Source organism: Zootermopsis nevadensis, unplaced genomic scaffold (assembly GCF_977971745.1).
Source record: "Zootermopsis nevadensis isolate Lab colony 2312 unplaced genomic scaffold, Znev_1.0 Znev_ptg000009l, whole genome shotgun sequence".
Lineage (NCBI taxonomy): Eukaryota > Metazoa > Arthropoda > Insecta > Blattodea > Termopsidae > Zootermopsis > Zootermopsis nevadensis.
The window spans coordinates 3935708-3946567 of NW_028259141.1; the positions used below are offsets into that span (position 1 = coordinate 3935708).

The window sequence follows — 10860 nt, forward strand, 5'->3', positions numbered from 1 at the left end:
CTTGTGGTTCTGTTTGGCAAACAAGTGTTTTGTGGGTTGCGGAGTTTGTGTTTCATTTCGTCTTAGAATTCTTATGTAGTAAACAGCAAAAACGTCGTTGTGAGTACTTAAATGAGAAATTTGTAACACTGAAATATACAAAATGTCGCAAAGATGTGTCAATAATCCTAACAACTTTTGTTATATCTGTGGAGAAGTGACTTTTAAATCACAAAAACCAAACTCGACCCCCATCGTTAAAAGAGCGAATCACCTTTATTTTGGTTGCAAAGTGGGTGGCACGGACATGGCACGAGCACCCCATATTTGCTGCCCGAGGTGTTCTACAAATCTACGCGAGTGGCTAAAAGGAGAAATGCAATCTGAGCCCTTCGCTGTGCCCCTGGTGTGGCGGGAACCGCTTAACCATGTAAACGACTCCACTCCTGTCATCGGCATAAACATTAAGAAAAAACATGCTTTCATCTATCCAAACACCCCCCCAGCCATTCGTCCTTTGCCCCATAAAAATATTGTCCGTGAACCACTTGCACATTAAATTGGGTCTGATGAAAAATTTTGTAAAAGGAATGGATCGAAATGGAGAAGCCTTTAGGTGCCTCTTTCACAAATTTCCCTGACTAAAAGAAGCTAAAATCAAAGATGGAGTTTTCGTAGGTTCCCCCAAATAAGAAGCCTGATTGTTGATGAATATTTTGTCGACATTTTGACGGGGGAGTAGAAAATTGCATGGGAATCCTTCAAGTCACTTGTTAGGAATTTTCTTGGAAATAACAGGGCCCTAAACTATAAGGAACTATTAGACAAATTGTTGAAAGCATACAGTAAGATGGGGTGCAATATATCTCTTAAAATGCATTTCCTCAACTCTAATTTGAACATTTCGACTGATAATCTTGCATCGGTTAATAATGAACATGGCGAACAATTTCACCAAGATATTTCCACACTTGAAAGTCCTTATCAGGGGAAATGGAGCGCATAAACGACAGCTGATTACCTCTGGTCGGTGGTAAGAGATGCCCCTGAGGTAAAATACAGAAGAAAGGCCAAAAGACAACGTCCATAAAGTAGACGAAAATTTTTAAACTTTTGCATATCATATGGACAAATTTATTGTTGATATTTTACAAAGTACAAAATATCTTCAAATCGCGAACTAACTAAGTTTTTTTATTATCATTTTCGAATTTATCGGACGAAAATACATAAGATTTGATTAGTTTCATTTCCGATATATACAATGTATGTGGTTCAATTAGTAACATTTCTTATTATGGCTGCATGTTATCTCAAGTGAGTTCGTGACAGTTTGTTATTCAGATTTAATAGTTCAAGGAAAACGTTTAACGATCAAACATTAAGCTGTCGGATCCTTGAAAAAAAAGAAGGAAAGGATAGGGAAGGAGACGACTTCGGCGTTCCAAATTAGCTGTATTCAAACCAATCAATCAGAACAAAATAATTGACAGTGGAACCATGGTTCCGGAGAATTTGACGTAAATACGTCTATACGGAAAGGAAGTTTACATATTTGCTTTATTCTAAATATTTCCTTTATACCCGCTTTACAATTGAGTAAAGTTTGATTAAGACTTTGCTTATTTAACTTGAATTAGTTACGCTTAAGATGGGTCTGTGGTAGCTGAATGTAATGTAATGAAATGTATGGTTAAGTTTTCTAGGTAACAACAATGCCGAGTAAAGACGACGTTCCCCAGGTAACCATTGTTATCGGATCTTACACATTTTCCTGTCACTTTTTTGCGGAATGACACCGACCCTTCCATATAGACGTATTTACGTCAGAAGATGGGAAATAATTTTTTGACGTAAATACGTCTATATGGAAGGGTCAGTGTCATTCGGCAAAAAGTGAAACGAAAAAGTGTAACTGCATTGTTATGTTACCTTGGAAACGTCATCTGTTTACTCGGCATTATTGTTACTTATAAAACATTTCATTTTATTACCTTACATTACTTTACATTACATTCAGCTATCACACACCCATTTTAAGCGTAACTTGTGTTGGGCAAGGCCGTGGTCTAGGCAACACGGAGTTTTCCTCCGGGGGCTTCCCCGGTTTCTCCGTGGCATCCCAACAATTACTCCATTCACACACAGAAGAAGGCAATGGCAAATCACTTCTGGATCATCTGTCAAGAACGTACATGAACAGGTCCCAGTCCAAGAAAAGGATGGAAGGATCCTGTTCATATGGACCTGTCGGCAGACAGAACACTACAAATAAAAATAAAAAATTGAAGTTGAATAATCAAAGTCTTAATCAAACTTATCTCAATTGTAAAGCATGTATAAAGGAAATATTTAGAATAAAGCCAATATATAAACTTCCTTTCCGTATAGACGTATTTACGTCTAATTCTCCGGAACCATGGTTCCACTGACAACTTTGTTTTGTACAACATATTCTGCGGTTAGCATCTAGCTTCCGACCTAAGAGTTCCAAGGTTCAAATCGTCCAATGGAAATCTTTATTTTCACAACGGGGGACACATGTGGTGACTGGTCACCCGAATATGCACTGATTCGGTGTCACGTTGCGACTTGCACGACATGAAACAGCACTAATCTTGCGGTCGTATATCGTTTATTTGTTCCGTAACAATTCACCCATAAAATCATTTATGCCCAAGAATTGCATTGATTGACAAAGTAATAAACATTACAAATTAGACTCTCATTCCGTTTTATTACTGAGCAATAACAGCCAAAATATATCGGTGATGAAACTAACCCATTTTTACTAATTTTGAGCTGCTAAACACGAGAATAACATTCATTTTGTATGATTGTTTCCCATTTCGAAGATATTCATACCAAGCTGTTTCGCTCAATTTTCGTAATTTTCAGAATTGTAACGGACTACTTACTTCAGAAACAGCCTGTACAAGGGTGGAGAAGGTTTTGTTGTTTCATGCAGGTCTAGTCAAGGGATGTTTAATAAATTGGTTCAGTTGTCCTTGTGGTTCTGTTTGGCAAACAAGTGTTTTGTGGGTTGCGGAGTTTGTGTTTCACTTCGTCTTAGAATTCGTATGTAGTAAACAGCAAAAACGTCGTTGTGAGTACTTAAATGAGAAATTTGTAACACTGAAATATACAAAATGTCGCGTAGATGTGTCAATAATCCTAACAACTTTTGTTATATCTGTGGAGAAGTGACTTTTAAATCACAAAAACCAAACTCGACCCCCATCGTTAAAAGAGCGAATCACCTTTATTTTGGTTGCAAAGTGGGTGGCACGGACATGGCACGAGCACCCCATATTTGCTGTCCGAGGTGTTCTACAAATCTACGCGAGTGGCTAAAAGGAGAAATGCAATCTGAGCCCTTCGCTGTGCCCCTGGTGTGGCGGGAACCGCTTAACCATGTAAACGACTCCACTCCTGTCATCGGCATAAACATTAAGAAAAAACATGCTTTCATCTATCCAAACACCCCCCCAGCCATTCGTCCTTTGCCCCATAAAAATATTGTCCGTGAACCACTTGCACATTAAATTGGGTCTGATGAAAAATTTTGTAAAAGAAATGGATCGAAATGGAGAAGCCTTTAGGTGCCTCTTTCACAAATTTCCCTGACTAAAAGAAGCTAAAATCAAAGATGGAGTTTTCGTAGGTTCCCCCAAATAAGAAGCCTGATTGTTGATGAATATTTTGTCGACATTTTGACGGGGGAGTAGAAAATTGCATGGGAATCCTTCAAGTCACTTGTTAGGAATTTTCTTGGAAATAACAGGGCCCTAAACTATAAGGAACTATTAGACAAATTGTTGAAAGCATACAGTAAGATGGGGTGCAATATATCTCTTAAAATGCATTTCCTCAACTCTAATTTGAACATTTCGACTGATAATCTTGCATCGGTTAATAATGAACATGGCGAACAATTTCACCAAGATATTTCCACACTTGAAAGTCCTTATCAGGGGAAATGGAGCGCATAAACGACAGCTGATTACCTCTGGTCGGTGGTAAGAGATGCCCCTGAGGTAAAATACAGAAGAAAGGCCAAAAGACAACGTCCATAAAGTAGACGAAAATTTTTAAACTTTTGCATATCATATGGACAAATTTATTGTTGATATTTTACAAAGTACAAAATATCTTCAAATCGCGAACTAACTAAGTTTTTTTATTATCATTTTCGAATTTATCGGACGAAAATACATAAGATTTGATTAGTTTCATTTCCGATATATACAATGTATGTGGTTCAATTAGTAACATTTCTTATTATGGCTGCATGTTATCTCAAGTGAGTTCGTGACAGTTTGTTATTCAGATTTAATAGTTCAAGGAAAACGTTTAACGATCAAACATTAAGCTGTCGGATCCTTGAAAAAAAAGAAGGAAAGGATAGGGAAGGAGACGACTTCGGCGTTCCAAATTAGCTGTATTCAAACCAATCAATCAGAACAAAATAATTGACAGTGGAACCATGGTTCCGGAGAATTTGACGTAAATACGTCTATACGGAAAGGAAGTTTACATATTTGCTTTATTCTAAATATTTCCTTTATACCCGCTTTACAATTGAGTAAAGTTTGATTAAGACTTTGCTTATTTAACTTGAATTAGTTACGCTTAAGATGGGTCTGTGGTAGCTGAATGTAATGTAATGAAATGTATGGTTAAGTTTTCTAGGTAACAACAATGCCGAGTAAAGACGACATTCCCCAGGTAACCATTGTTATCGGATCTTACACATTTTCCTGTCACTTTTTTGCGGAATGACACTGACCCTTCCATATAGACGTATTTACGTCAGAAGATGGGAAATAATTTTTTGACGTAAATACGTCTATATGGAAGGGTCAGTGTCATTCGGCAAAAAGTGAAACGAAAAAGTGTAACTGCATTGTTATGTTACCTTGGAAACGTCATCTGTTTACTCGGCATTATTGTTACTTATAAAACATTTCATTTTATTACCTTACATTACTTTACATTACATTCAGCTACCACACACCCATTTTAAGCGTAACTTGTGTTGGGCAAGGCCGTGGTATAGGCAACACGGAGTTTTCCTCCGGGGGCTTCCCCGGTTTCTCCGTGGCATCCCAACAATTACTCCATTCACAACACAGAAGAAGGCAATGGCAAACCACTTCTGGATCATCTGCCAAGAACGTATATGAACAGGTCCCAGTCCAAGAAAAGGATGGAAGGATCCTGTTCATATGGACCTGTCGGCAGACAGAACACTACAAATAAAAATAAAAAATTGAACTTGAATAATCAATGTCTTAATCAAACTTATCTCACTTGTAAAGCATGTATAAAGGAAATATTTAGAATAAAGCCTATATATAAACTTCCTTTCCGTATAGACGTATTTACGTCTAATTCTCCGGAACCATGGTTCCACTGACAACTTTGTTTTGTACAACATATTCTGCGGGTAGCAACTAGCTTCCGACCTAAGAGTTCCAAGGTTCAAATCGTCCAATGGAAATCTTTATTTTCACAACGGGGGACACATGTGGTGACTGGTCACCCGAATATGCACTGATTCGGTGTCACGTTGCGACTTGCACGACATGAAACAGCACTAATCTTGCGGTCGTATATCGTTTATTTGTTCCGTAACAATTCACCCATAAAATCATTTATGCCCAAGAATTGCATTGATTGACAAAGTAATAAACTTTACAAATTAGACTCTCATTCCGTTTTATTACTAAGCTATAACAGCCAAAATATATCGGTGATGAAACTAACCCATTTTTACTAATTTTGAGCTGCTAAACACGAGAATGACATTCATTTTGTATGATTGTTTCGCATTTCGAAGATATTCATACCAAGCTGTTTCGCTCAATTTTCGTAATTTTCAGATTTGTAACGGACTGCTTACTTCAGAAACAGCCTGTACAAGGGTGGAGAAGGTTCTGTTATTTCCTGCAGGTCTAGTCAAGGGATGTTTAATAAATTGGTTCAGTTGTCCTTGTGGTTCTGTTTGGCAAACTAGTGTTTTGTGGGTTGCGGAGTTTGTGTTTCACTTCGTCTTAGAATTCTTATGTAGTAAACAGCAAAAACGTCGTTGTGAGTACTTAAATGAGAAATTTGTAACACTGAAATATACAAAATGTCGCGTAGATGTGTCAATAATCCTAACAACTTTTGTTATATCTGTGGAGAAGTGACTTTTAAATCACAAAAACCAAACTCGACCCCCATCGTTAAGAGAGCGAACCACCTTTATTTTGGTTGCAAAGTGGGTGGCACGGACAGGGCACGAGCACCCCATATTTGCTGTCCGAGGTGTTCTACAAATCTACGTGAGTGGCTAAAAGGAGAAATGCAATCTGAGCCCTTCGCTGTGCCCCTGGTGTGGCGGGAACCGCTTAACCATGTAAACGACTCCACTCCTGTCTGATGAAAAATTTTGTAAAAGGAATGGATCGAAATGGAGAAGCCTTTAGGTGCCTCTTTCACGAGTTTCCCCGACTAAGTTAAGCTAAAATCAAAGAAGGAGTTTTCGTAGGTCCCCCCAAATAAGAAGCCTGATTGTTGATGAATATTTTGTCGACATTTTGACGGGGGAGTAGAAAATTGCTTGGGAATCATTCAAGTCAGTTGTTAGGAAATTTCTTGGAAATAACAGGGCCCTAAACTATAAGGAACTATTAGACAAATTGTTGAAAGCATACAGTAAGATGGGGTGCAATATATCTCTTAAAATGCATTTCCTCAACTCTCACTTGGACGTTTTCCTTAATAATCTTGGATCGGTTAGTGACGAACATGACGAACGATTTCACCAAGATATTTCCACTCTTGAAAGGCGTTATCAGGGGAAATGGAGAGCATCAATGAAAGCTGATTACTTCTGGTCGGTGGTAAGAGATGCCCCTGAGGTAAAATACAGAAGAAAGGCCAAAAGACAACGTCTATAACGTAGACGAAAATTTTTAAACTTTTGCATATCATATGGACGAATTTATTGTTGATATTTTACAAAGTACAAAATATCTTCAAATCGCGAACTAACCTTTTTTATTGTCATTTCCGAATTCAGCGGACGAAAATACATAAGATTTGATTAGTTTCATTTCCGATATATACAATGTATTAAACCTCGACCCGACACAGTAATACTTCTAGATGTCTTCCGCCAGACACGTCATGTCTCTATCAACTCATCACGGACTAATATTGAACATCAGATGAACCATGTCATACAAACAATACCTTCGTTTCTAATATATAAGAATAATCTGATAAGAACATCTTTAATAACCTGCATAACATTGTAAAGGATTGTAATTCTAGTTTTAAATTTACCAATCTAATTTTATACCTGACGACGGTTAAATATAACCGAAACATGTCGTAAGAGACGTTCCAATTTGTAAATCGATCATTCGATGCGGAACGTGAAATGATATTTTCAATATTTTATATTTTATTATCTTATTAAAAATTGTGATTTGACGGAAAATATTAAAATATTAACAATGTATGTGGTTCAATTAGTAACATTTCTTATTATGGCTGCATGTTATCTCAAGTGGGTTCGTGACAGTTTGTTATTCAGATTTAATAGTTCAAAGAAAACGTTTAACGATCAAACATAAAGCTGTCGGATCCTTGAAAAAAAAGAAGGAAAGGATAGGGAAGGAGACCACTTCGGCGTTCCAAATTAGCTGTATTCAAACCGTGCAATCAATCAGAACAAAATAATTGACAGTGGAACCACGGTTCCGTAGAATCTGACGTAAATCTCTACACTGTATGACGCAATGCGCAGACGCAGAAGTAGCGTGAAGTTCGATGCGCCTTTGTTTGTATAAAAAAATGTTTGTAGAACCTAAACCATTTGTGATATGTAAAATCTGAAAACAGATAAGGAACGCTCAAGAGGTAATACGTATTTCGTACGCAATATGTCCAGATCCATCTCTTACGTTTTTCGAGAGGCGGGCACTCAACTCCCCAGATGTATTGAAAATTGTACACATTGGTTCATTAAAATTACAATAAATGTATAAACAATTATAATTACAATAAATTACATTAGATATTCTTAAAGATCTTTATTTACTGATCATTTTACATATGGATTACATTACCCTTATTCTTATCATTCCTGAGGAATGAACGTTTAAATGTGACTCGGCGCTGGATCTTACACATCTTCGTAACAACCGCTGATATGCCGAAAAACCCTTACATATAGACGTATTTACGTCAAAACCAAAATTGTTTCCTTCGAGAAAGTATGAGGGCGTTAAATCTGGGGAATTCTTGTTACAATTCTGTTCATAGTTTTTTCCGAATTATCCCTGCCTTCCCGTCTCCAATAGCCAAAGTCATCCAAAATACTGAAGTAACGAACAATTACTGAAGGTGACTGGAAGAGGGGTCTGGAGGGCACATCTGGACATCTAGAAAGACATGCATTAACATCGTAATTGACAGAATATCATACTGATGTGATTCATAGACTGTACTTTTAACCTCAGTACTTACACAGAATTCCACCATACTTACTGTCTGCATTGAATATCCCGATCTGTTTTTCCAGCATTATACACTTCTCGTTTAATTCTCTGATCCTCTCAGTCAGAGTTTTGAAGATTTCTTTCATTTCCCTCACGAGACAAGAACTTGTTATTTCAAATGGTCCCATTTGCGTAAAGGATTTACCTAAGGACACACAAAATGCAGCATTTTATAATCCAAGAATTCTCTGTAACGTCAAAATGTTAATATTTTTTTGTTAAACATTTGTCTCAACTTTGAAATCTGAACATACGTCACACACAAAAACACGTGTGCATTGGCTGTTTGTGTGTTGCACTGCTATTGATTTACATTTGTCACAGAAGATATTAGGAAGTCTGCATTTATCAAAACACAAAATAAGGTTGTGTAAAATAACGTGCACTTTCTTTCACGAATGCTTTTGCTTTAAAATTAGCAAGTTAGGAAACATTTCAAAGCTTCTATTACACGATTAATCCATAACACAAAACAAGGGTCCTCAGAATATCAACTGTTCTCTCTACAATCACTTTCCGTTAGATGAATATCCAGAAGACAGAAAACAACTTTTAACAATCTCTGAATGTGTATTCCCTACCATAATACACATAATATCTTCAACACTTCTCTGCAACGTACATTTGGAGGTAGTACATCCCCCTTGTTAAGCAAAATAAATTTGCAAATTTTAAAAATTTCTGGATTTATGTTCTTTACGATTACGAAGATAGAAGTTAGAAACTGAACTACACTAGTCTCATTCATTCAATTCATATATGAAGTAGGCAGAACCGACACCTTGAACTGTATCAAGCAGTTTGTGCATTCGCAAACAAATAAAACAAACAGGCAGTAAGCCAAATGCACGCAATAGTTTTCATTGGCTGTGTTTCTTACGACTGTAGCGTGCACATGAAACATCATGGGCATGTACGAGGGTCGCTCATTAAGTAATGCCCCACATTTTTTTCCTCAGAACATATTTATTCAAGATGGCTCAAATTTAGTGACAATATAAATCAATGTTTCCTTTACACATACTATTTTTCCACATAGTCCCCATCAACTTGTACGGTTTTACGCCAGCGTGGAACAAGTGCATGCATGCCTTGCCGGTACCAGCTCTTGTCCTGTGCACATAGCCATGTCCTCACTGCTTGAATCACGCTCTCATCATCTTCAAACCTTGTTCCGCGGATAGCATCTTTAAGTATTCCAAAGAGATGGAAGTCGGAGGGTGGATGGGGCAGCACCGTCCAACCCAATTTGGTGATTTCTTCCCGGGTTCTCGGACTTGTGTGAGGGCGTGCATTGTCGTGCAGGAGCAAAATTTCTGCTGGATGCTTGTGAGGCCGAGCTCGTCGGAAACGCTTCTTGAGGGTTTCAGGGTCCCGATGTACGCGTCTCGCACCTCTTGGCATTACATCCACAAGAATGAACCCATCACTGTCCCAAAAGACAGTCATCATGACTTTTCCGGCGGAGGGAGTTGTCTTGAATTTCTTCTTTCTCGGTGATTGAGGGTGATGCCACTCCATTGACTGCCTTTTTGTCTCCGGCTCAAAGTGGTGTATCCAGGTTTCGTCACCTGTAATGATCCCTCAGCATCAAAACGCTTCCAACAATTCAGAAGAAATTGTTTTCCTTTGAATCCTGTGGTCTGCTGTGAGACTTCGTGGAACCCATCTTGCGCACACCTTCGAATATGCAAGAGCCCGGATAATTGCAATTACACTTCCATTGCTGACTGAAAGCTGTTGGGCCAATTGTCGAGTTGTGACCCGCCGATCCTCACGAATAATGGCATCCGCGCGGTTCAACATGTCTGGAGTGGTGGCTGTGGCAGGACGCCCAGAGCGCGGCAGATCATGGAGCTCGGTTTCTTCACTTCCTGAAGCTTTAACTCTCTTAGCCCAGCGACCAACGGTGCTCCTATCGACTGCACAGCTTCCATACACAGCACACAAACATTTATGAATGTTCACCACAGTTTCTTTTTCAGCAAAAAAGAATTCAATTACAGCTCGTTGCTTGTAACGAGAGTCGTTCACAGACGCCATTTTAACAGTTTACTACAGCTCCGCCATTGGTTGGAATCATTTGAAACTCCGTACACGAACGCGAGAAACATCAAATCTCAAGCATGTAAAAGTACACTTTTCTATCTTCATTATTGGCTGAGAAAAAAAATGTGGGGCATTATTTAATGAGCGACCCTCGTATAATGAAATGTAATGTAATGTAATAATTCTTATATAAGATAAGTACCTGTGATACTCTGAAACGTTTCTACCATCACAAAATTGTCTAGTCTACGACGCACTTCTACAAGCGACTCACAGC

At 38.2% G+C, this 10860-nt stretch overlaps 1 long non-coding RNA gene across 2 annotated transcripts; it reads right to left on the reverse strand.

Moving 5' to 3' along the window:
* Window positions 1-8106: 8106 nt before the first annotated feature.
* LOC147874398 (uncharacterized) lies at window positions 8107-10860 on the reverse strand. Of its 2 annotated transcripts, none has more exons than XR_015534270.1 (3): window positions 10786-10860; window positions 8524-8679; window positions 8107-8417 (listed from the first exon to the last, which is right to left on the reverse strand). It is a non-coding gene; the product is annotated as an uncharacterized LOC147874398 (long non-coding RNA). The 2 variants fall into 2 exon arrangements; XR_015534269.1 differs by lacking the exon at window positions 10786-10860 and adding an exon at window positions 9559-10734.